Below are 27260 nucleotides of genomic sequence, written 5' to 3'. Positions count from 1 at the left end.
TATGTAGCCAAGGTTGAGAACCACTGAATAGGAGAACCTAACAGTAGCTAGTTTCTGCTTTTGCCAGTGCTTGCATCATCTTGGGTACCACACTTTACTTCTTCATATTTCAGTTTCCTGAATTAAGAGGCTACCAGAATAAACAGACCTTTAAAAAACTGGGGAACTCTGTAAGGTGCATTCAGAATTATTTACATCCACTTATATTTGGCTTGCATGACTTGCAGAAAACAACATTTTAAAATGTACTAACATTAATTGAAAAAAAAAGTCATAAGACTTTCATTATCTGATAATCAACAAGTAATAGTCACTCAAATGTTTGTTGAATACCTACTATGTAGAAGGCACTGATGGAGAGACTACGGATTTTGGCCTTTTATTTGTTCTCAAGTAATTACAAGCAGGGGAACTCATAGATATAGCCAAAGAAATCATTAATGTTTCAAAGCTGTGTGTGCCTCACAGCTATGTACAATAGTTCAATAATGAATGCAAAAAAAAGTAACAACTCTGGGCTCATGAGGTCACAGAGCCTTCACAGAAGCTATGACATTTACGAAGTTAACCATGTTGTCTGTTTGCCGTCCTCCCCATCAAGTCTTTTCTTTAAAGCTTTAGTATCTTTGAAGCTTGGTTGGTAGCTTAAAAGTACCTTATATGGTCTTCTCTGTGTACATAAAACTTCTTGGGATCATGTGTAATTAGTTGACTACGCTGTGTTCACAACTGCCTGGTACTTGGATATGGTGCTTATCTAAAATTGGTAGCTTTCGATTTGACTTACAGAATGGAATAGGATTTAGGTCCAAGTATAATAGGGTGGATTTTCCAGTCCAAGGTTAGAAGGAAGAAAACACTATAAACAAAAGTAGAACGTATACAACTTGATTGAAAAAAGAGAGAAAGTTATCTCAACAGTATCAGAGTACATGCCCTGCATCTGTTCTGTGCCATATGTGCTAAGTGCGTCTTTATTATTCTTATGTTTACAACTTCCCTCAGGTATTAATTACCTTTATTTAGTAAAAGGAGAGGTTCAAAGAGTTGCATATATTCCAATGTCATACAAAGTATCATACATTAGTAAGTCAAGTTTGCTATAATGTCCCAGCAGCCATTCTGATTTCAAAAGCATTGTTCTTTTCACTCTGTTGTGCTGCCTTGTATAAAGGAATATGAGAAGAGACAAAAAGAAAGTAAAAGGAAAGGCCAGGTGCTGAGGCTCACGCCTGTAATTCCAGCATTTTGGGAGGCTGAGGTGGCAGACCACTTGAGGTCAGGAGTTCGAGACCAGCCTGGCCAACATGGTGAAACCCCGCCTCTACTAAAAATAAAAAAGTTAGCCACTCATGGTGGCAGGCGCCTGTAATCCCAGCTACTCAGAAGGCTGAGGCTCAAGAATTGCTTGAACCTGGGAGGCGGAGGTTGCAGTGAGCTGAGATCGTTCACTGCACTCCAGTCTGGGTGACAAAGTGAGACTCAGTCTCAAAAAAAAAAAAAAAAAAAAAGAAAGAAAGTACAAGCTGGGTTGTGGAGTCCTTTTAATGCAAGGGATATGTTTTATTCTGATGGAAATGGGGAGCCATTGAAGATTATTGAAGGAGGAATATCTTCTAGATATTTTAGAAGGCTAATCTATCAGGGATAGATGGGCTATGTCAGTTCAATAGAAATGATTATTCATTCAAAAATGATTTATTGAACAAATACTATGTTCTACAGTGTCTAGTCCCCGGGAATAGAGTTGCATTAATTAACATTTATCTACAGAACTCTTTTATTTAATACACCGTAGTATGTAAAGTGCAGATGCTATGTCTTATTTATTTTTTTCCCACCTAAATTGTCTTACTCATAAAAATTTTCGCAGTTTTCCAACTGTACGTCAATGCTGTTGTTACTAATAAATTATATTTGGAAATCTTCATGAATTTATAATAGCATTTTTGTTGATATAAACTTTTTCCTTCAAATTCTTTTTAAAGATCAAATACGTGTTTTCAAGGAACAGTATCATTTTTTAAAGATCATAAATCAGTATCATTGTTAAAAGGAATATTCATTTAAAAATTTTAGCAAGCATTGCTCTTACTAGACATTTTTGTGATGAATGTGCAGACCATGAAGAAAAAATCAATTAATAAATAAGCAGCAGTAATCTTTAAATGTTTGAGAGATAGAGGATTCCATTTTATAGAAGTGAAGAAATATTATGAGTCATTTGGTGTACTCATATCTTACTTTGCTTATTTAGTGATATGAGAAGCTCTAGCCCAAGGAAAGGTACTCAGATACAGTTGTCAAATTCATTTTCTATTTCCTCTTTGGATTTTAAATGCATTTTCATAGTCTAGCAAAGTGAGTTCACACACCTTATATGTGTGCTCTCTGGTAAGCAGATGTCACAGAATTCACTGGAGCAGAGTTGAAGACACCTGTGAGGCATTTGTTAATTTCAGCTGTGCTGGAACTCTTTGTCTATATCAATCACATTCTTTGGTGGGACAGAAAGCTTCTATCATTAACAGATCTGCCAGTAAGCCCTCTTTATCATATTTGTAGAGGGGTAGTAAATAGGGTAATTAATTTTTTTGGTAGTGTTTATATATGTGGACCTATCATTTGAAATTACTAAAACATACATTGATTCATTATAGTTACTGAATTTTTTTTGGGAAGGAATTATCTGGATAAAGTTGAAAAGAAAGTGGAAAGCCTAAAATTAACAAATGAATGAGACAAAAAAACTTGTAAGATTGAAACAGATAAAGACTTGCCCCCCAAAAAGCAGTATAATGAACACCAAAGCTATGATTTCTGAGCCCGGGCTTCTCAAAAATACATTCTTTTCTTTTTATATATAGCACAGGCATCTAAACTATAAACCCAAAGGTGGAAAGAGTGAGGATGTGACACACTTTGATGATGGGTTGGAGAATGTATTCCACCAGACACCACTCAAACTATAATCCCCACACTTGAAAACTAGTTCCAGTTGTACAGTCATGATAATTTGCATTTTGTAATACATAAGTACATACTATGTCATTCCTTGGAATCTCCTTCTAACTTTCACAGATGCATTTCTGTTAATCATTCAGCCACAGTATGATTTCCTAGACTTTGTCATTCATTTTCCTATTCAGTAGCCTCCTATAAGATCAATGTTAATTTTTCCCAGGGATGTTGCAATGTCTTTACTTAGAAGTAAAGTAATTTCTCCCAGATTTGTAAACGTGATCCCATTTGTATAAATTTAGCTCATTTGAATGCCTTAATTTAGTTAGATATCTAAATTTTAAAACCTTAATTTTATGTCCTTTTATTAATAAAAGACCATCCTAAGGCTATTAATAGATTTGATACATACATTTAAAAAGAAAGTGTGTTAATCGTCTGTTATTTTTATGTTACTACTGTTGTCTAATTAGGCATACATCTTCACTTGTAAATTGAGAGCATTTATTGTCTTCCACCACTGACCATGTTTTATGTCCAGAAATCCCAAGAACAGTGACTTCTAAATGACTAATTAGATAATTTAAAAAATGATAAAGAAAATATCAGTATTATCTGCTAACTCATTTTACCTCAACAAAACTTATCATAGTACCAAAAAAAGTTGTATTTTACCATTTTTGAAACATTCTAGCTCAATGAGAATAACTCTTAAAATCAACTAAATCAGGAAAGTGTCTTACATGCTTTAGATTCTTCTATTCAAACTGTACACACTGCCCCAAGTAAATATAAATTTAGTACTTGAATGACAGCAACAAATGCTGAAACCTAACCCTAAATTCTTAGTACTCTAATGGGCCATATTTGGCAAATCACTTCTCCCTCTGGACTCACTGATCCAGCAAATATCTTTTTTGTTGACTACAGAGTGACACTGCATGAGACACAGAGTGCAGTTTTATGATTTTCTTTTCTGCAGTTGTAAAATTAGTAGTATTGACTGGGGTCTGAAATAATGAGTTAGTTTTGAAAAGTTACCAAATGATGCCAAGTGTGGAATTAGAGTTTTGCTTTAAACAAAATTCTGTAATGCATTACAGAAGCAAGTGTGCAAGAAATATAACTAAATTTATTCCCCCACAATTGAGCTTCATTTCAACCTTGACTCCTTCTTAACTATCTTAGAAGAAAACTTAAGCTAGTTAACAATTAACCTAAACTCATTTAAGGATTCTTCCCTAACTCATTTGAACCAGGGGTGTCAATTCAGATCTGGGGAAGGCCTAAGCAGTTCTAGGCTTCAGAGGGGAAGAGTTCATCTAGCATCCTTTGAAATGAAGCTAATCTGTTCTGATCTTTGTCCCAACTGCAGATCCTTTGCTCTCCATGTTCCTGCTGTGCCCTCTTGGATACACATGTCACTCTGTGTCCTCATTGCAACCACGAGGTTCCTTCAGGTGACAGGCCTTTATCGGCTCTTTCCATATCCCTCTTTTGGCCAGAGTTTCCAGAACTTATTTAGAGCTCCCATCCAAGAATTCGACTCTTTAATCTGTGTTCCCTGGTGTCGTCCTTTGGCTACTGAGTTGCTGTAGGGATTGGAGTGAGAGGCCGTTAGAGGAAGAGGAAAGTGAATTCTTAGTTAACACCACTAGATTTTCATTGTTCACATTTATGAAAACTAGTCAGTACTTACATTTTAAATATAGTTTCTCATATAGCCTGAATATTTAGTTTGTCATTACCTCTAGTAAGGAAGCGTAGTTGGATTTAGATGACACTGGAAGCTCAATCCTAAAAAGTTGGTCCGTCTTAGAATAATGCTTTTTTCTTTCAGATGTGACTTCATAAAAACTTCCTGCTGCTAGGTAATGGAACAATGAGCCACTGTCAGCCTTGAAAGGAAACTGAGGAGGACACTGAGATTGCTTCCCCAGCATTAATCCCGGTCTTCCCCCATGATGTAGTATCCATATAGTTTGGGGTAGGGGTGCTGATTCCATGTTAATCAGTGAAATCTCCTCAACCTTGACAGTGGTGGGTGTGACACCCAAGTTCTTCTAGAAAGATGCCTAGCACTATTGTTCAATAAATAGCAAAAGAGAATATTTCTCTTCTGGATTTTGTGGGATGCAGATATAAAATTGGGGATTGATACATGATTTTGCTACCCTAAGTGAAACCAGGATGACATGATAGAAGGAAGAAGACAAGTTGAAAATAATTGGAGAGAAACAGAACTGGAGTCCTAACTAAACTACACTTGAAAATCCACCTTACTTTTAGAGACTTGACAACTGGCCAAAAAGAGTTTGTATTACTTCTACAAGCAATTTGAGTTTTTTGTCTTTTGCTACCAAAAAAATTCTAACTAATACAAAGATATACTTGCTAACAATTCTGAACTGTATTAACTCCAAAATCTTTCTCTCATCAGTCTGGTCATCATTTCAGGTCTACTGGGTATCTTGACTTCAGTATCACCAAGATATATTGAAGAAGTTCAAACTTAGACCTCTTTTTATCTCCGTCCTCTTTTCTCCCAATCTTCTCCCCTTACCTTTTTTTCTTTGCTAATAGTGTCACCCTCTAGATGTTCTAAGTTAGAACATTTAGAATTGGCTGAATACCTCCCCTTTTTATGCTCTTCCATTCCTCTTCCACCCACATTTAGTTGGCTACCAGGTTTTTCTTATCCTACTTTTAATTTTTCCATGGTTATTGGCTAAGATCAAGTTTTTGCCACATTTTAACTAAATTATAGCCTTTCGTTATTATAAATAATAATCTATTATCATTCTGCCTCCCAACCCCAATGATCTGTTCTTCACACTGCAGTCTACAATTTTAAACAAACTGTAACTTTTGATCATGTCCCTTCTTTATTTTAAAACATTCGGTTGACTCGTTTAAAGGATAATATTCAAACTCTTTAACCTCAACCTATTTGTTTTTCTTTTTTCTTTCTTTCTTTCTTTTTTTTTTTTTTTTTCTGAGACAGAATCTCGCTCTGTTGCCCAGGCTGAAGTGCAGTGATCTGGGCTCACTGCAACCTCTGCCTCCTGGGTTCAAGCGATTCTCCTGCCTCAGCCTCCCGAGTAGCTGGGACTACAGGCGCCCGCCATCATGTCCGGCTAATTTTTGTATTTTTAGTAGAGATGGAGTTTCACCATGTTGGCCAGGATGGTCTCAATCTCCTGACCTCGTGATCCACCAGCCTCAGTCTCCCAAAGTGCTGGGAGTACAGGCATGAGCCACCACCCCCGGCCCATCTCAACCTATTTTTTAAGTTTCTCCTTCTATCTTCATTCTGGCCTTGCCGTTATTTTAAAAAAGGAATACTATTAATAAGCGCATAGATTTATTGTGAGGGTTAATAAAGATGATGTGTGAAAGTATCTGGAACATGGTACGTTCTGAATTCAATGGTAATTGCTACTGTCTGCTGATAAATAGCAATTACTCGCCAAATGCTGCCTCTCTGACTTTGCATATGCTGTTCCTTTGCCTGTTCTCTACCAGCCCCTTTGGGAATGTCATCTTCTCTTTCAGAATTCAGATGGTTTCTTCCCTCTGTGATTTCTCCAACAATCAGTAGCTCTTTCTGTTATGTAATCTTCGCATTTTGTCAATCACTTGGTTAGTAGCATTTATCACATTGTATTGCCATAGTTTTTAAGAAAAGATTGCCTTTCTCTACTGAATTCTGTGAAAAAAGGAACTAAACCCTGTCTACCTCTCTAAAATTACAACACTGCTCTTGCACTTTCTATCCCATTTCCCAATTTTATTCTTCTCTTATGCCTGTAAATATTTAACACTATATGGTTTACCTATTCGTCACATTTTCTAGCTTCCCCATTAAAATGTGTTTTACTAGGATGGAAACTTTTGCCTTTTTATTCACTAATGTAGTTCCAGTCTCTAGAAGTCAGCATTTTGAGGGAATAAATGAATGTCTTATTTATCTTTTTATTTCTAATGCCTAATGGAGTAGCTTGCCTATGGTAGGTGCTAAACAAATTTGGCTGAATAAATGAATGAGTGATGCTACAAACCTGGAAATCTGTAAGAATTTAAATTAGCGACTTAAATGTAGAAGATTTTCTATTACAGTAAACTTTAGTGAAGATAGGGGTCAATTGCAGCGATATCTCCCAGGTTCCCCATTTTGAACTGTTTAGTTTCTTTTCTGGGATGGAATTGAAAGAATGAAGGTCTGTGTGTGTGGTGGGGGGAGGGGGGCCCGGGGTGGAGGGAGATGGAATCTGCTAATTAGTTTTTATCTGTTTACAAATAGGAAGTGATTTAAAACTGTAAATAAAATATTCACCAGTCTTCCTGTCTGCTTGTTTATAAATGGGAAATGTAAACCCACAGATGTTTTATCATTGTTAAGAACTTTTTTTTCTAAATTATTTTCCTATCTTGTGAAAATAGTTGAATTTCTACATAGCTATTTAAAGCAGAGGTTTTTTTTTTTTTGAGATGGAGTCATGCTCTGTTCCCAGGCTGGAGTGCAGTGGAGTGATCTCGGCTCACTGCAACCTCTGCCTCCTGGGTTCAAGTGATTCTTCTGTCTGAGCCTCTCGGAGTAGCTGGGATTATGGGTGCCCACCATCACACCCAGCTAATTTTTGTATTTTTGGTAGAGACAGGGTTTCGCAATGTGGGCCAGACTGGTCTTGAACTCTTGACCTCAGGTGATGCGCCCACCTCGGCCTCCCAATAAAACAGAGTTTTTGTTAAGTTACAATACAGAAATAGAACTGAGTGGAAACAGAGTTCCTTTTAGTGCTGATTCTGATTTTTATGAGACTTTAAACTTCATTTCTTTTTTTTTTTTTTTTTTTGAGACGGAGTCTCACTCTGTCCCCCTGGCTGGAGTGCAGTGGCCGGATCTCAGCTCACTGCAAGCTCCGCCTCCCGGGTTCAGGCCATTCTCCTGCCTCAGCCTCCCAAGTAGCTGGGACTACAGGCGCCCGCCACCTCGCCTGGCTAGTTTTTTTGTATTTTTTAGTAGAGACGGGGTTTCACTGTGTTAGCCAGGATGGTCTCGATCTCCTGACCTCGTGATCCACCCGTCTCGGCCTCCCAAAGTGCTGGGATTACAGGCTTGAGCCACCGCGCCCGGCCAACTTCATTTCATACTAATCACAAACCAGCCAGATATTGACGAGTGTGTTGATCTACTTTGAATTGGTGATTCAAATGTAGAAGGTTCTCTGTTCCATTATAAAAATAACCTCACCTTATAATTAAAAGGAAGAATGAAAAAGTAAAAGCAGTGTCAAAAGAAGGAAAGATGGAAGGAAGGAAAGAAGGGTAGAAGGAAGGAAAAAAAAAAGAATGGGGTTGGGTGTGGTGGCTCATGCCTGTAATCCTAGCACTTTAGAAGGGTGAGGAAGGAGAAACTCTTGAGGTCAGGAGTCTGAGACCAGCCTAGGCAACATGTTGAGACCCCCATCTCTACAAAAAATTTAAAAAATTAACCAGCATGGTGGTGCACACCTGTAGTCCCAGCTACTCAGAAGGCTGAGGTGGGAGAACCCCTTGAGCAAAGGGGTTTGAGGCTGCAGTGAGCTATGATCATGCCACTGCACTTCAGCCTGGACAACTGAGCAAGACCTTATCTGGAAAAAAAAAAACAAAAGCAAAAACAAGAAGGAGAAAGAAAGAAACTGAAGTGGTAGTGTAGTGAGACCTCACTCAGAAATGAACCAAGCATCTGTAAAGTGATACTTACTTTTAGTTGTGTCTAACAACAGCATTTCAATTCTGTGGATATGTTAGTATGAGTATACACATACACACATGTACACACATATATATTTACTCACCACATAATTAAGAATTTCAAAGATAAAACTCATTCTTTTTTCTGACTTGAGAATTCTGTTGCTACACATTTCTTAATGGAATGATGTTTGTCTTCACTGTGGCAAAGACTGTTAAATTATGGGGATAGTAAATTTGTTGATTTGCTGCAATAAAAATCATGAAGAAATAGAGCTCTTTCTCTTCTAGCTGTGTTCTTTCTTCCTTACTTTTTTAATCTCTCCCCTAAATGTTAGGACTTGGGCTCTAAGGCTATTGAGCCCTTCCTTCTTTAATAGTTGTAGTTTAATCTTAGCATCATACAGTCTAAATCTTTAAGGAATGATTTCATCTTTAGATATTCAGGTGAAAGAGTAGTTGGACACAGCCTGCCTATGAAGCTTCATTCTTAGCCACTCTCTTCATCTGTCTAATCCTATCCCACTGGTATCTCTCACCAGGTTTGTAATATACTCATGACTGTTGGCTGTTGGTCATTCTGTTCCACCACCTGGTTTGCCCTTTTCCCCTTTTATCGTCTAATAAAAGCCATTTAGTCTTTCAGAGTTTCATCTAATAAGTCTTATCTAATAAGCAGTGTGAATGTTGACTCTGCTATGGTGTTAGCTCTGTTGTTTTTAATCTCTCTGGGTCTCATCATTGTAACAGTGCCTATCACAGAGCCTGGTAATGATTAAATGAGGTCATATGTGCTTAGTACATTCTCTAATAGCAATATATGCTCAATACGTTTGGCTGTCAGAAGGAATCAGATGCTACCTTCTATACAAATATTGCTCCTTGTGCAGATACCTCATGAGAGTCATTATTGCCTTATATTGTAATCACTGATTTGTCTTTGTATTTCTTCACTCTTTTGTGTGCTCTGTGAGCATAGACTTCTGCATTTTAAAATACTCAATTCTAGGCAAAATGAATATTGTTAAGAATAATCACTTGCAATCTAAAAATACTTTCATAAACACAAATATATAAGTTAGATAAGTATATTCAAAGAAAGAAAACGTAGGACCAAAAGAATGTCAAAAGAATAAAGAGCTAAGAGAAGACTGAAATATACCAAGTATAGGTATATTAAAATAAAAATATATTTTTAGATTCATATAAGAATATTCAATTTTTTGTTAATTACAAATATAATGATACAGGTTATACATGTGAGGGCTTGTTAGTTGGAGAGAGACCAAATGCTGATGATAAACAAAAGCCAAAATCCTTTTCGGGAAAGTGAGTTATTGATTAAAGCCTCCTCTATCTGGATGTTGATTCCAAGACCAAATGATTTTGATTGGTACTCAGTGTGTAATGGAGGTGGGGTGGAGAGGACCATGCAACTTTTATGAAAAACCTAGAAACAGGTGAAAGATGTGAAGAAATCAATGCATGAGTTCAAAAAGAAATGCATTTCAATTCACAGTGTCAGAAATTGGTTGGAAAGATGTGACTGGACTTTAATCTCTAGTTTGGAGTTCTGTTAGACTTTTGTTTTCAGTTAAGGAATATGAATGGAAAAGAACCTTAGTTTCTAACATCAGTGAGGAGGTAGCAAACTTTTGTTGTCTACAGATGCTTGATTTCTTCCATGCCTATTATGTTGCCAATCTGGGTCCAGACACTTCAATATTTTGAGTAGTAATTTAGGCCTTAGTTTCATTATAGTTAGATTTCCTTCATTATTTGGATATAGGAAGTAGCAGGACTACTGCCAGGAAAGCCAAGCTTCAAGATAAAAATGAGCTTCATGTAAAAGGGTACAGACAGTGAATAGAAGTGAGGGGCAGTATTTACAAATTGAGCAATAGCTATTTGGATGTAAAGAAGTAGCTAGTACAAGGAGTCCCCAGGGCAGACATATATTGTGTAGCCACAGAGTGGTGAATTAACCTTGAGAAATGCTAGTATTAAGAAACCTTAGGTGATTTAAGACTATCCAGATAGTCCCCTTCATTTTTAAAGAGCCAGATTATGGAACTATATGATTATACCTGGAATTCCACATTGCTTGAAATTACACAAAACCTGGATTTGGAAAGAGAAATCTTATTTATGTATTTTTTAATTTTTTATTTCTTATAGAGATGGGTTTTCACCGTGTTGCCCAGGCTAGTCTCAAACTCCTGGGCTCAGGTGATCCTCCTGCCTCAGCCTCCCAAAGTGCTGGGATTACAGGTGTGAACCACCGCACCCAGCCTGGAAAGAGAAAACTTAGAGAATAAAGGGCCTCTGTGAAAGTTGAAAAGATAATTTCAACTCAGAAAAAGTGGCTACTAAACCTTGAGGTTGGTTTAAGGAGTTAAGGGCAAATTATTTTTATCTTGACTTATACGTAGGAACATTTTAACTGCTAATTACTAAAAGTAATAAAATATATTAGAAAGTCCAAACAATTCTGTAATCCTGAAAAGAGAAAATCAAAGGACGCTGCATTCTGTAGCCTGCATAGGATTGTCACATATATCGTCTCCCTTAAGCCTATCAAACAAATGTTGGGAATGTGTCTTCTGCCCATTTTATTTTTTTATACCAATAATTGGGTCTCAAAATAGTAAAATGAGCTGTCTGCTTGATTCCAATTATTGTGTTCTTTATGCTAGAGAATATTTCTATAGGCTGAGAAAATACGTACTTACTATAATACTAAACATTGACCATGATCTGAAGTGTTGTATTATAAATGCAGATAGGCATGCCTGTTAGTCCAGCTTCCTTCAGACTATTAATTGTACCCAAATAGACTATTAATTGTACTCAGCTATTGTTCATATCCATGAACAGCATAATACTCAATTCAGTTCCTCAGTCACTTTTAGAATACACATTTTATCAATGAATTTAAATGAAATAATTGTAGTAATTGAAGTGCCTTACTTGCTTATATGAGACATGCACTTAGAGGGCTTTTAAATATGTAACTACATTACATTGAATTACTACTGATATAATACAAAATGTTAAAATTAAAATCTGAAAAGCAGAATGCCATGGATAACCCCTGGCAAGTATGCATTAGCTTCCATAGCAGCAAAGCACATGGTGTAAGGGAACCCGTCCTGGAATCAGACTGCTTGACACTGACCTTGTTACTTACTTGGTGTGCAATACCAGGAAAATATCGTTTACTTCTCTGTCGCTCAGTTTACTCCATCATTTCATGCATTCCATCACAGTTGGTTTTTTTGTGTTTTTTTATTTGATGTTGTGTTTTTAGTGTCTACAATAGTACTCTACATATAACAGACATTGATACATTTTTGTGAACAGATCTGCAAAGTGGAATGACTGTGTTATCTACCCATAGGATGCTTCAAAAGTATACCGCTTACCAGAATTCTTAGCAAATATAGGAGATAGTAGCAACTAGCAAATATGGGAAATGCTAACTTTTACTATTGAAATTGTCATTAGGTTTTATTATTATGGTTGAAGGTGAAATAAGTATATATATATATATGTATAACAATGAAGCTGGTGTTTTAGAGAAAGGCCCTCCACCTGGGGCAGCACATTTGTATCTAAGAGTTGGTTCATTTTAGTTAAACCCAGAGGGGACAGCTGTGGCTTTATGTACATTCTCACTAATAAAAGTTTGAAGTTGTTTTGAACCTCTGTTTCTTATTCTGTTCTACTTCACTTCTCTTTGTCTCACAGAAAATCAGTTGATTCTTTTACTTCTAATGGTTGAGCTCATCCTGAATTTGAGAAATCTTTATGAAACAAGATTCTGGGAAAACACACAAGCAAACAAACAAAACCAAAAAAGCCCGTAAAAACTCATTCAAAATAAACCACTTGCTTATTGCTACTTCAGGAATGATTCATTTTTCTGTGTCTCAAATCCAAGGTACAACTCTCAAAAAATGTCTTTGAAGCAAACTGGTAATGATCTTGGCTGTTGATAACCTGGCTGTATCTATCCATCTCCATCTGTCTGTCTGTCTAGCTAGCTATCATCTGCAATGGTAGATTTCATTTAATACAGAGAAAATGTGGTTTCATTTTTCCTTCCTTTCTCCCTTGTGTCTTTTCTTCCTATTTTTTCCTTTGTTTCCTTTTTTCTTTCTCCCACTTTCCCTTCTTCTCTCCCTCCGTCTGGATCTCTCCCTTTTTCTTTTTTCTTTTTGTCATTTTTCTTCTAAGCTCTGTAACATTTATAAAGAAGAATGAGGAATAAGATAAAAATCACTGGATTGTGATTTAAAATGCAGGTAGACTTATCCAGAAATGTATCTTTTGGAGCCCTCTCCCTCCATTTTCAACCTAGTGTTAATAAAACCCTCCTTTGAGTCTGATGCTACCTTTTACTTGCCTCTATTGGTGAACTTAATATGCTTTATTTATTTGCATCACATACTTCTCCGCACAGTCTCAATAAAGTTTTGTTTATTTATCAACTTGACCTTTGGCAAACTTTTTTTGCCTCTTCTCACTTCACCTTTCCGTTGCTCCCTAATTCTCATTTCAACAAAGGGTTGTTGCTGCTAGTTTCTCACTGATGCTACAGTAGAAGTCTATGAAGTGTCTATTTATTTGTAAATAAAACAATGTTTGCAAATTATGTATATCAGTAACTCAAATGTTATTTTTTACACGTTTATTTGATTTTACATTTTAGAATATTAAGTTTTTTTTTACAATTTTAAAAAAGTTTTATCCTGTCTTCTTTATATCATAAATATGCAAATGAAAGCTTTTGTATAAATACAGTGCAGCATTTAGTAGCCACACCCGAGAGCTCAATCACTGGTAGGTACAGATATTTGTATAGGTGGATTTTAATTGTTGGAAGCATATTTTCAATTCTCAGTGTTTGTTATAGTAAAATATTTATAAGAATGCAGAGAAACTGCATCTTTTATATCTGCTATTACATTGAAATAAAACAGCCAAGGGCTTAAATTTTATTTTTAATCCCATTTTCTAATTTCAATATGTATCTTATTGGCTCTTATTTTTGTTTATATTTTTGTTAACATGGATACAGTAGTAGTATTTGAGCTGTTGCTTAACTTGCATAGACCTCTGTATCCTCCAGCATGGATCATGTACTCATTACATTCAAGAGCATGCTTACTGTTGTTCTTTGTGTAAGAGGTCACCGTTTCCCTATTGCAAGAGGAAGTTCATTTCTGTTACTTCATTAAACTCCTATATGTTTGTATATAGCTACAATTTTTATATGCAAGTGCTGTTTCAAGGCAATTAAAGTGTTATTGCCTTGCCTGCCTGCCTGCCTGCCTGACTTCCTCCCTCCCTCCCTCCCTCCCTTCCTTCCTTCCTTCCTTCCTTCCTTCCTTCCTTCCTTCCTTCCTTCCTTCCTTCCTCTCTGTCTCTTTATTATTGTATTTGAATTTTTTAGGACTGAGTTAGAAGACCGATTACCTAGAACCTGTGTGCAAAATTAAATTTAGAATATTAGGTAGGAAAGGGATAACTTTATCTTTCAAGGTTAGGGCTAATAAATTTATTTATTTTCTCTGTTGTTTCCCACTGCCTTATAGAGGCACTCAAACATTTAAATCCAAAGCAACACATTTCTAATTGGAATTGTATTGATATGGGAAACGACCCAATGATTTTCTTTTCCTGAAGGTACCTAGAGTTCATATACTATCTGTTCTCCAATCATGTTAATAAATTGATTCATTCTAAACTGTTAATGATTGAACATATTGATGCAGGATTTTTCATGGCCACTTTGCCAGTCGGGGACTTCTGTGGCCGGCAATGCCCCCGCCTAGGCCTTGCTTGGCCCCAGGCCTGCCGCAGGAGGTGTTACACTCATTTGGCCCACTGGGCCATGCCTGGCTTGCATACCAGCTCAACCCATGGCAGGGCTGAGTGTGTCCCCACCTCCCTGCATTACAGCTTGTACCCGTGTTGGATGGTTCTCGAGTTCTTGTCCTGTGTCCGAGAAAAATGAGGTTACTCTGACAACTGAAGGCTGAGCATGGCAGAGAAGAATTTTACTGAGCAACTGAACAGCTATCCACAGAAGGGGACGGGAGGGTGGCCCCCCCACCTGAAGTTGGGTGGTCTTTCTCAGTGTGGCTGGGTCTAGGCCTTTTATGAGCTCAGAATGGGGGAGCATGTGCTGGTTGGTTTGTGAGTATGCAAGAAACTAAAACAAAGATATCATTCAAAGGTTGGAAGGGCAGCATGAAAAACCAATTAGGGAAGGGTAGGTTTATGTAAAATAGGCGAAGGGTGAGGACCAATCAGAGGAAAGTGTGCCACATGGGAAGAGAGGGTCTCAATCCAGTCCATGGATTTAACTTGTAGCTTGGCTTTTAGGCTTTAAAGTGTTTTTGGCTTGAAGGTCTGGTTTCACCAGGGACCTGCCCCTCTCTGCCTAGGGATTCGTCTGCTTCCTGCCACTATCAATGTCACTCTTCACAGGAGTATTTTCAAATGAAGGAATATTTAATGAAATAGGAATGTTTATGTCAAACTCAGAAAGACTAGTGAAAGTTGGGAAGAATCTCTGGAACCGTACATGTCCACAGTAATGGTTCAATAAATCACTTTTCTAGAAGAAGCATTTTGCGTTATTGCTACTAATTTTGCATTAACTTCCTTGGTAATTCACTTTTCTTGTTGATGTTTTAGTTCTTAAGATCTCCCTTAAGGAATCCCCTTTCCAGTCCCCTTTAAATTCCATCACATAGGACTATCAATTGTACCTCTGCAAACAACTCCTACTTTCTGCTTCCTTTGAATCTGTGCAAAGAAACAAAACACAAAAGACAAAAAAAAAGTGCATTGTTGGGAAAACATTTAAGGTATTTCTTAATAAAACCAGGGTAGCATTTTTGGGCTATATCCTACCTAAGTGTGCCACAACATCAGTATCCTTTAATAACATGAATAATTAAAATTCACTGATTTGAATTTAAGCAGCTTAATCTGGTAATCTGAGCTTCTGAATTAGATGAGTGGGCAAAAAGTCAGGTGAATCAGAGGGAGAAATGGAGATTGCACTGCGTGGTTTGCCAGTCATAATCAATCTACTGTTAGAAATTATGAGGAATTTCCTTTGACACATAAAGCATGCAAAGTACATAACTTGTTTCTAGCTAATTATATCCTTGTGTGGTGAATGTGTTGTCAGATTCTAAAACCATCTTTGAATTTGCTTTTTTTTCCCACCTTGGTACTCTGTGCTTTCTGAGATTTTATATGGTCACATGAACTGTGAGTGATGCTCAATATTGACAAGTACAGTGCAAACAGCAGATGGTAAGATATTGATGGAGACATTTGTTAATGGGCCAGTTGTCTTGCTTAGATGTACAGCTTTTTGGCAGAGTTTTGGCCTTTTTTTCTGCCTTTCCACACTGTCTACCTTAGGAGGAGGAAAAAACCCAAGCCTCTTTTATGTTTTTCATGGGGAAAAAAGGAGGTGAATGTCAAGATAGCATGAGCCTTAAATAAAACTACCCTTAGTAAATGGAGCTACTATATCATGAAAAAAAATCTTTAAAAATATTATAATTTTTTTGAAAATATTTAAAAAACATTTTTTTTCCTTTTTATGACCCTGTTAGTCTCTTTAGTAATTAATGTTTTCTATATTGGATACACAGCTTTGCACATTTTTATGTGTGTGAGGGTGATGCTGTTCCATAACCAATGGTAAACACCTCAAGGAAAAAATACATCACGTGAGTTGTTTGAATAGGGGTAAGGGGGCTGGGCTTCCTAGGATCTCTGGAACGATACACATCCACAGTAATGGCTCCATGAACCACTTTTCTAGAAGTAGCATTTTGCATTAGCTTCTTTAATAACTGACTTTTCTTGTTGATAGCTACAAGAGCTGCTTTAAGGAATCCCTAAAGAGTTTCTCAAGCTTCAACCCTATTTCACCTCCAGGTTTGCTCAATTACCTGAGAGCAGGGAGAATACCAACTTTCCCAAGAGACTTTTCTCTCTTTTAAAAAATTTTTAAATAGACATATAATAATTATACGTATTGGTTGGGTACATAGGAGATTTTGATACATGTACATAGTGTATAATGATCACGTCAGAGGTTTCTCTTTTTACTCCAAAGAAATACAAAGGTTTGAACACAGATATATGTTATTGACTCCACTTTCTGCTAGAGGAAGGTTAAGACCTTAGAAAGGAATTGCTGTCTCCAATCTTATTCCTACAGCTAGATTCACTGACTTTAAGTAGAGTGTTTTACTGATTGTCATTCAAATCAGCCACACCCACATTGCCCTTTCTGTAAACCTTTGCAGACTTCTGGAATATGAGCTCATCTTTATTTTGCTTCTTCTGTCCTATTCCCTGAAGATCTCAGAGAAAGTTACACAGACTCAAAGTGTCTTCTCCCGTGAGCTCCTGTTGCATATACAATTTTAAAAACTTAAGTAACAACACAGAGAACACATGAGATGTATTTAACTTATCAATAAATTATGACACATGGAGACTTTAAGCAAACACATCAGAATTTTAACTTCAAAACAATTACATCTATTTATGTGAATGTTTATTGTGTATAAGGAACTCTGCTCAGTTACTTTAAGTTTATTAAGGATATATACCTGAGTTCATATTATTCTCCCCACAACCCAGGAAATTAAATACAGTTAACTGTGTTTTAAAGATAGGGAAACAGAGACTGGAGATTTCTAATAGAGACTGGGAATTTCTATGGTCATATATCAAATAAGAATGAGACGTCGAATCTGTATATCAGCTAAGTGGGCCAGCTTCCTGATTAGAAAGCTCAGGGGGCAGGGAGACTAGGAGATCAGTTCAGTAGAGATAACACCTCATACTATTTAGCATTCTATACTTCTAAATGCTATGTTATTAACAGAATACCTATTTAAGAATGGAGGTGAGGAACTCAGGACATCTTTATGAAGATCAGAGCATGCATAATATATAAATGAATATTGGGATCAAAGTGTTTGTTAAATACTACCAACATGAGCATTCAAAGTTTGTTCATCTTGAACATGCATTAAAATGTTTCCAGGGTGGTAGAGATGACAGTCAAAATAATAACTTTCTAGAAAAGAAAATTGTCTATTAAGAAACTTCTAAGAAACAAAAGGAAGCAGAATTAACTCCCATCCTTGTTTTATTGTTTACCTTTACATACATACATATACCTTTGCATATATACTCGTGTGTGTGTGTGTGTGTGTGTGTGTGTATATATATAATTATTATTATTATTTTGAGACAGAGTCTCGCTCTGTTGCCCGGGCTGAAGTGCAGTGGCAGGATCTTGGCTCACTGCAATCTCCACCTCCCAGGTTAAAGTGATTCTCCTGCCTCAGCCTCCTGAGTAGCTGGGATTACAGGTGTGTGCCAACATGCCCAGCTAATTTTGTATTTTTGGTAGAGACAGGGTTTTGCCATGTTGGCTAGGCTGGTCCCAAACTCCTCGCCTCCAGTGGTCCACCAGTCTCGGCCTCCCAAAGTGCTGGGATTACAGGCGTGAGCCACCGTGCCCAGCTTACCTTAATATATATGTTTTAATTTCAGAGTTTCTTTTCACTTTTTTCTGGAAATAAAAGTTTAGAGGATCAAATCTTAAGGAGAGATCCTAAACATACTGCTGTCACAGTAAACTTAAGCATTCTCTTCTTGTCTACAGAAGGTGCACACTGTACAAGACCTCATACTAACTTTAAGCACATTCTTTTTCCCCTCACATGAAATCAAAATCCCACTCTGTGGAAGCAAGTGGAACTGCGAGTTTGGTGCTCCTTGTTGCACCCGGGTTGGCCCTTGCCCTTTGATTATATTCTACTGCCACTCTCATGTGCCCTAAAGCTGCTAACAGCAGAGATACTGTGACCTTCCTGGATCTTATCTGAAATGGAACATAATATGGAAAATGAAAAATCAACCTGAATTTATTTTCAAAATGTTGTGAGTTTTGCTCTCAGAAGAGAGCACTGGTGGTCAAAACATCTGGATTTTATTTTCTTATCCGTCTGTTCTGTAGTTTGTCACACGTCCATTTAGCTGCTAGTAAAATAACCAAATCGAACAAAAATAAACCATGACCTCCTTTGATTGTGAAATATAATAAAATTTCTAGAATATTTACTAATTTGTAGCATTCAAGTGCATTTAAGTCAGTACTTCTTTCCTGTTTTTATGTAAGAAGCAGCCAACTCTGCCAGTAGGAAGATCTGGAGATGAAGAGATTAGGTCAGATGTAATTTGTTTTTTGTTTTTTTGTTTTTTTTTTGGAGACTTTGTCACCCAGGCTGGAGTGCAATAGCTCGAACCTCATGGGCTTAAGTGGTCTTCCCTTCTCAGCTCCCCCAAGTAGCTGGGACCACAGGTCCATGCCACCATGACCACCTAATTTTAAAATTTTTTTAGAGATGGGGTTTCACCATGTTTGCCTAGGTTGGTCTTGAACTCCTAAGCTCAAGCAATCCGCCTGCCTCTGCCTCGCAAAGTGCTGGGATTACAGGCATGAGCCACTGCACCCGGCCTTCAGATTTACATTTGAACCGGCGCAACTTCACTATGAACCTGAACACTCACGCTTTTCTAATGTACTTTGATTTCCTTTGCTACTTTTACTTGCATTTAGCTAAGAAAATAAGCAACTATTACTATTGTGCTCTTGGTCATTTTGAGTGTCTCAGAATTACGATTCTAAATGAATCATAAAATCGGGTATTTTCATGGTACTGTTCATTGTTAGAACATCATATCAATATATTATAACTTCATAAATAAAATTTATCACCCTTGGCACTTCTCAACATGATTAAACATTTGTGAATTTAAAGAAACACTAAATTTGGCAGTGCAAAAGCAGCTAACAATATTGCTAAACATGTATGGTTTTTTTTGACTCATATGTGATCTTCTCTGATCCAGCATTGATCTTAACTTTCACATAAAGAACAATATTCAAGAAAATGCCTTTCTTTTTTAAAGGGGGAGGAATTGGAATAACAACTAAGAATGCTTTAAATTTTGAAGAGTAAGAGAGCCACACTTACTTATTTCCAAGAGATACATCACAATATATTTCTACCTTCTACTATTTTCTATGGTTATTTATTTTTTTTAAATGCCTGGGAAAGGGCTAGCAATATGTATTAATTTACCAGCCATCACAGTGAGGGCATTTAATGATTTATAAAAGACATGACCATTTGAAATGACCTAATTTTTTTTCAAAGAACTATCTTAAGTATAATAATTAATAATTAAACAGTCAACAAATCTTTAACCATGTTTTAGATAATATATTTAATTTGCCACCACTTTATACTATATACATTAAGAATATGTGTAGAGGGTGCTAATCTTATTGCTTAGATGTAATTATTTTTACTTGATTATTAAAAGCTAAATTATAGTATATTTTTACAATAAAACAAGGACTTTGATACTTTTACATATAGAGTCTTTAAATGGATGTGGGGCTGTATTTTATTTCAGTATTTATATTTGCATTGTGTATTTTTGCTAAGGGTTAGTTCTTTTATTGTTTATTTATTTCTTTATTTTTGAGACGGAGTTTCGCTCTTATTGCCCAGGCTGGAGTGCAATGGTGCAATCTCGGCTCACCACAACCTCCGCCTCCCGGGTTCAAGTGATTCTTCTGCCTCAGCCTCGCGAGTAGCTGAACTATAGGCATGCGCCACCGCGCCTGGCTAATTTTTGTATTTTTAGTAGAGACGGGGTTTCTCCATGTTGGTCAGGCTGGTCTTGAATTCCCGACCTCTGGTGATTTCCCAAAGTGCTGGGATTACAGCATGGCTCATGCCATGCACCTGGCCAGTGTTCTTTTTTTTTGAGACGGAGTCTCACTCTATTTCCCAGGCTGGAGGGCAGTGGCCGGATCTCAGCTCACTGCAAGCTCCGCCTCCGGGGTTTACGCCATTCTCCTGCCTCAGCCTCCGGAGTAGCTGGGACTACAGGCTCTCGCCACCTCGCCCGGCTAGGTTTTTGTATTTTTTGGTAGAGACGAGGTTTCCCCGTATTAGCCAGGATGGTGTCGATCTCCTGACGTCTTGATCCGTCCGTCTCGGCCTCCCAAAGTGCTGGAATTACAGGCTTGAGCCACCGCGCCCAGCCCGGTGTTGGTTCTTAATAGGCACTTCTTTGGCTCTAGAAGGCTATGATAAGTATGTTAAAATGTAATTTTGAGACAGAAACTAATTTGTCTCCTCAATCTCATGTGCAAATGTATTCCAAAGTATATTTTGACCTTTGTAATGTTGTTTGGTTGTATTTGATGTAAAAGTGTCAATAGGAGAATGCAGCTCAAAGTAAGAATTGAGAATCTGGCTAATTAAAAGGGAAGAGTATGCAGTACTACAGTATTTTTTCCCCTTGATGAATGCACTTATTGAAGTAGCTATTGTGATTTCAACAGGCAAAATTGCTGCTTACTTAATGGTAGCTGGAGGTCTCCAGGGCACTTTGCAGATTCCAAGAATGCATAGTTATTCCAAGAACCAAAAATATTTTGAAATTACCTGAAAAAATATTCTAGTTCAGTCATCTAATGTGTTTACAACTCTAAACCTAAATATTAATGCTAGAATGTAGCTCATATTATATAATAAAAATAGGCTGGGCACGGTGGCTCACGCCTGTAATCCTATCAATTTGGTAGACCGAGGCAGGTGGATCACTTGAGGTCAGGAGTTGGAGACCAGCGTGGTCAACGTGGTGAAACCCCGTCTCTACTAAAAATACAAAAATCAGTTGGTCATGGTGGCAGGTGTCTGTAATCACAGTTATTCGGGAGGCTGAGGCAGGAGAATTGTTTGAACCTGGGAGACGAATATCGCAGTGAACGGAGATTGCACCACTGCACTCCAGCCTGGGCGACAGAGAGACTCTGTCTCAAAAAACAAACAAGCAGAAAAACCAAAAACAACAAAACAAAACAACCAACAACAACAACAACAAAACCCTTAAATCTAGTGTCTGAAAGTGTACCAGTGTAAGTGGTATCTGGCCGTAGTGTTCCAAAAATATATTTGCCAAAATGTTTTGGAAAAGACAAGATATGTTAGCATTAAAGCAACAGGTTCCCACACCAGTTTGTAGAGCTCGTTTAACCCATATTGTACCACATAGGGTTATAATAGACTATTTCAACTATATTTTATCACCAGAATTTTGTGTTCATTTATCGTCATGAGCATCAGTGGAAGACATTTGTAAGCGTCAGGGAAAGAGGATAGAGGTGGAGATGGGGGGGAAAAGGTATGTATGAGAAAGTCTTTTTCTCTAAATAGCTAATAATTCCTTCTGTACTAAGTTATGATCCATTTCAATTTGAGATTCTGAAGTTTCTTATTCCAGCAGTGGGAGTGAAGACTCCTCCGGCCTCTTTGGATGGCCAGTAGCAGGGACAGAAAGGGGTGGACAAGCAAAGCATAAGCCTAGCAACATACAATCCTGCTCCTCCAGGAGCCTGCAATCCAGTGGGAAGGCTGGAGTTTAGATTCATTGTCTTGTGCAATGGTGAAGTTTCATACAAGATGTTGGAACAAGGAAGGGGAGGGAGTCATTAATGCCTACAGAGGAGAAAGCATTTATATTGGACCCGTGTTTCAGTAGGGGCTAAAGTGTGCAAGAGCATTGCAATACATTAATGTGATTTATGCTCCATTTATGTGCATTAATTGATTCTTACATCATGCCCCAAAGTTTTCCCTTGTGTCTTGCATCAACAGTCAGTAAAAAGGAACTGCATCTCTGCTGCTTTTGGCAGTGAGATATATTTTTGCTTGATTTCTGTCCTAACGTCTGCTGATCTCAAATTATACGAAAAGTGCCATTTTTGTCATTTATGTACAAGACAAACAAACTTTACATTTCTTTTATCCTTAGCATTTAATAAAATGTTTATTTCACATTATAAAACAAATTGTTTCCAGACAGAAGTTTTTTTCTTTTTTTCCTCCCTCTTCTTCACTTCAATTTTCCTGCCTCTTCTTCTTCACCAGTGATTTTTTTTTTTTTAATTTCAGAATATTTTACAACTCTGCTCAAGCTGCTATGACAAAAACCATAGACTGGGTGGCTTAAGTGAAAGACATTTATTTTTCACAGTTCTGGAGGTCGGAAGTCCAATATTAAGGTGCCAACTCATTCAGGTTTTGGTGAGAGCTCTCTTTCTGGCTTGCAAATAACTACTTCCATGCTATGTCCTCACATGCTGGAGAAGGAACAGTCTTTCTCTCCCTTTTCTTATAAAGCTGCTAAATGCATTATGAGGGCCTCATACTCATGACCTCTTCTAACCGTAATTGCCTTGCAAAGGCCCCTTCTCCAAACACGGACACACTGGAGTTCAGGGCTTCAACATACACATTTTTTGGGGGACACAATTCCGTCTACAGCATTCAAACCAAAACCAAAATACCCCTTGTGACCTCTTCAATTGTCACCTTAATTCTCTTGGTTTTAGTCAAATGAAATGTGATAAATGAGAGGTTTAAGTATAATATATACTGTAAGTGAAAAGGAAGTTTTTCTGTCTCTCTCACAATTTCCTATTTTCAACAGCCTCTTGACTATACGTGGTGGAAATGTACCTCATATAGACTTGGATATTTTTGCAGCAGCTGCTTTGGCTTGTTTATTTTAAATAATTATTTCATTTTTTCAAATATGTAAAATTTTGATAATCTACATGTGTTAGTGTGAAGAGGTACTTTATAAATACTTGCTATTGTCAATATTGGAAATCTTAATTTATATGGAAAGAACTTTGACCAAAATAGTCACCTAGCATGTGTATATTAGTAAATAAGCATTGGTATCAAATATGCTTAATTCATAATAGGAGAATGTAGGCAAAGTGATAAAAGTTCTTGTGCAGGTGGGTGCCTGGCAGAGCTCAGGTGACAAACCAAAAGCATTAAAAATACTGTGCTTGTTCCTACTCTGAGAGCATCAGGTAATTCAGCATTTCACTGAACTGTGTACCTTTTTGAGCATATTTGCTGCTAATTCATTTTGTATGTATGAAGACCAAGGATACTGTTCATTTTTACTGGAACTCCTGAATCTGTCACCTATTTTAAATGACATCATTCTTCTGTGATTCCCTTTTCCCATGTAACTATTACAAATCTTCTTCCTACTTTCTTTTTTTTTTTTTTTGAGACGGAGTCTCGCTCTGTCGCCCAGGCTGGAGTGCAGTGGCCGGATCTCAGCTCACTGCAAGCTCCGCCTCCCGGGTTCACGCCATTCTCCAGCCTCAGCCTCCCGAGTAGCTGGGACTACAGGCGCCCGCCACCTCGCCCGGCTAGTTTTTTGTATTTCTTAATAGAGACGGGGTTTCACCGTGTTAGCCAGGATGGTCTCGATCTCCTGACCTTGTGATCCGCCCGTCTCGGCCTCCCAAAGTGCTGGGATTACAGGCTTGAGCCACCGCGCCCGGCCCTTCTTCCTACTTTCTATGTCTACATATTTGCTGCTCTATTTCTCTTTAGTGCTTTCTCTTCCCTAGAAGGGCTGAATATGAATAATTGAATGGCAAGTAGTTTTTAGTTCAGAGTGGCAGTGGTACTGCTGGCAGTCTTGCCTACAAGCATCCTTGGGTTGGAAAAGTTGAGCCTCAGGGCCAGTTTTTTTCTCTTTTGGAACAGATTAGTGGCCCAAAAATCTCAATAAAAGAAACTGAAGAACAATTTCTGTAAACTTGTCCACTGGAGACAAATACCCAACATGAATTATGATCTGTTTTTCTTGTTCAAGGTTGTGTTCTGAATGGCAAATGTGTAAATATGCCTAGTGGGTTTATTTTAAAATTTCTGCTGACTTTTAGGTTACTAGATAAAATACAAGTGTGAGTCCTTCTTTTACAACTGTGGAGCTGAAGATTTAGAAGAAATCACAGTACCATTTCAACAGAAGTACTGAATGGCTGAATCTCAAACCTTAGTGAGAAACTTATTAAGTGTTCTGTAAATCCCTTGTTACCATGATATCTTTCATGCAGAAATGTCTCCAAATACATGTACGTTCTTGTTTTTGGAACAAACCGTAAATGTTTTTGAACACCAGTTATATAATAGATTTTATGCCCTGTCTAGATATCTAAACATGTCACTTAATTAGTTTTAAATACCAATAATTCATCTAATCTTTTCAGAAGCACCATTTTAGACCATGTAACATTTACCGTATCACAAAGCGCATTATGGAGGAGGTGGTCCCCTTACACTTACTTAGACAACTAATAACAAATAAAAGGTCATTCTCTGATTTAAGGGGTCACTTTCCTTTTTTCTCTGGAGGGCTGCCATCCCGCCCACTGCCCCTCCCCTAGCAGCTCTCTGAATAGTCTCTGTGAATGGGCCAGCAGGCCTCTGTTTAGGCCTCAGCTACTCTTGGTGCAATACTTGAAAAGAGCAGGTGCAGGTCAGAAGTGAATGGGACAGCCCAAGATCACTGCTGGGAAACATGCTCAAGCAAGTCACAAACTAATCTGGGAATGACTTCAGACAAAGAAAACAAAAGAATGCTTTACAGTCAAAATCACCCACTTGACAGAGAACTCCAGGATGAGAAGCCTTGGGAAGGACTAGTTGCTTCTGTCTCACTTTCATTTTAGTTCTAGTGAATTTTAGAGGTAAAGGACAAAACTCTGGCCATCAGAAAATCAAGAAATTTCCTTAAATTGAAAAGAATTTCTATATGCAGTTATTTATCATAATGCTTTCTCACTGGAAGTCTGTACAATCTATAACCCCACTTCAATTTGAACTTTATTTCTCTTTGGGATTTACAATATCTTTGTTGAGGATGCTTCCTTCAAGTCATGAAGATTCATGTCCTCCCTGATGTGTTTTTTCTTAAAAGTCTCATATGTGAGTGGGTAAAATCGGTCTATTAGGAAAAAGGGAGTATCTATAAATATTTTTGTATTTATTTATACACTTCTATGAATATAAAACTATAGAAAATAAAATTTATACAAAAGTAAAGACTGGAAAAAGGTAAATACAAATAAGAGGCCAGAGTTGGTTGAATGCAGATATGTAGACCATGGATGTTACACAGCTATTAAAAATTGACCTTCGAATTTTATTCTTGAGTTTCCTACCAGCCAAAGTGAGAACGGAACAAATCTGATGTACAGTTTATATATGGAAACAGTGTACTAATTGCATAAGGGAGCTCAGGTGATTTTCCTGGTGCTTAAGATGAGAAAGAAAGCCTTGCCATAAATTTTCAATACATGAGTTATTGAAGATTAATAACTGCAGGATCGAATTTTGTAAACTTCTTCCCATAAAAGCTAAGGGTACAATAATAAAGCCAAACTTAGTAAAAGTAATTTTGCAGGGTTTTGAGACATTGTGGTCCAAGAACATGGCTTTGATATGTATATAATATATAGACAACAGAGGAATGTCTTTTAAACTGTCTTTCATAAATATCGTTTCTCTTCATGAAGCTAATGATAAAGATAGTCACAAATAATTTGAGACTATATTCTGTATAGGACCATGGAATCTAGATAGTTTTGTTCCTGTCAAGGACATATTTATACACATTGATAATAAATGTGGCCGGGCACAGTGGCTCATGCCCAGCACTTTGGGACGCCAAGGCAGGCAGATCACTTGAGACCAAAAGTTCAAGACCAGCCTGGCCAACAAGCTGTAACCTTGTCTCGACTAAAAATACAAAAATTAGCCGGGTGTGGTGGCATGCACCTGTGGTCCCAGCTACTCGGTAGGCTGAGGCATGAAAATCGCTTGGACCTGGCAGGTGGAGGTTGCAGTGAGCCGAGATCATGCCACTGCATACCACGGTGGGCGACAGAGCAAGACTCTGTCTCTATAAAAACACACACACACACACATGCACAATAAATGAGTAGTTTGTGAAAACTGAATTACTTGATCAAAATGCTTATTGAATGGATACCCTTCCCTCTCACTTGCCACCTGTCTCTATAAAAATATGTTCTAGCAGAGTGTCTAGAGTTACAGCAGACTTTTTATTATATAATAGTTTGGAATCACTCACATGAAAAATTGAATGATCAATTCTCCAAATATATAACACATAATCATAGGATATTTTTACCTATCTGTCATAGGATTTTTTTTTCTCTATGTCTAGACTGTGGTATAAAGGGAGTATTGACATAAAATTGATATTATGAATTACATGAAAGCATGGGCTTGAGTTGTTGTACATGTATTGGATGTTTTCTACCTTTCCAATCAGTCACAAAATGAATTTTCCTACTTTAATTTTATCATCTTCTTTGGAGGTGAGAAAATTTGAGATTTGAAATGAACCATGCTTTAATGCCAAAACTTTCTGCTTCATGGATACTGTGATGGGAGACAATTATGGTTAGAGAATAGAATGTAAATGTAATAAACTCGACAATTTAAAAATAATGCTATAGTGGAGAGAAGCTGGGTTATGGGATGTTGAAGGGATGTGGCAAGGCACTAATTTAT

At 37.4% G+C, this 27260-nt stretch overlaps 1 protein-coding gene across 11 annotated transcripts in view; it reads left to right on the top strand.

The window, feature by feature from the left end:
• The window catches only part of CACNA2D1 (calcium voltage-gated channel auxiliary subunit alpha2delta 1), a 506034-nt gene that overhangs the window by 34351 nt on the left and 444423 nt on the right, over nucleotides 1–27260 (top strand). The gene's annotated exons all lie outside the window — the stretch shown is intronic.

Source organism: Papio anubis, chromosome 4 (assembly GCF_008728515.1).
Source record: "Papio anubis isolate 15944 chromosome 4, Panubis1.0, whole genome shotgun sequence".
NCBI classification, from domain to species: Eukaryota; Metazoa; Chordata; class Mammalia; order Primates; family Cercopithecidae; genus Papio; species Papio anubis.
This window is presented reverse-complemented; position numbering and strand designations above follow the sequence as displayed.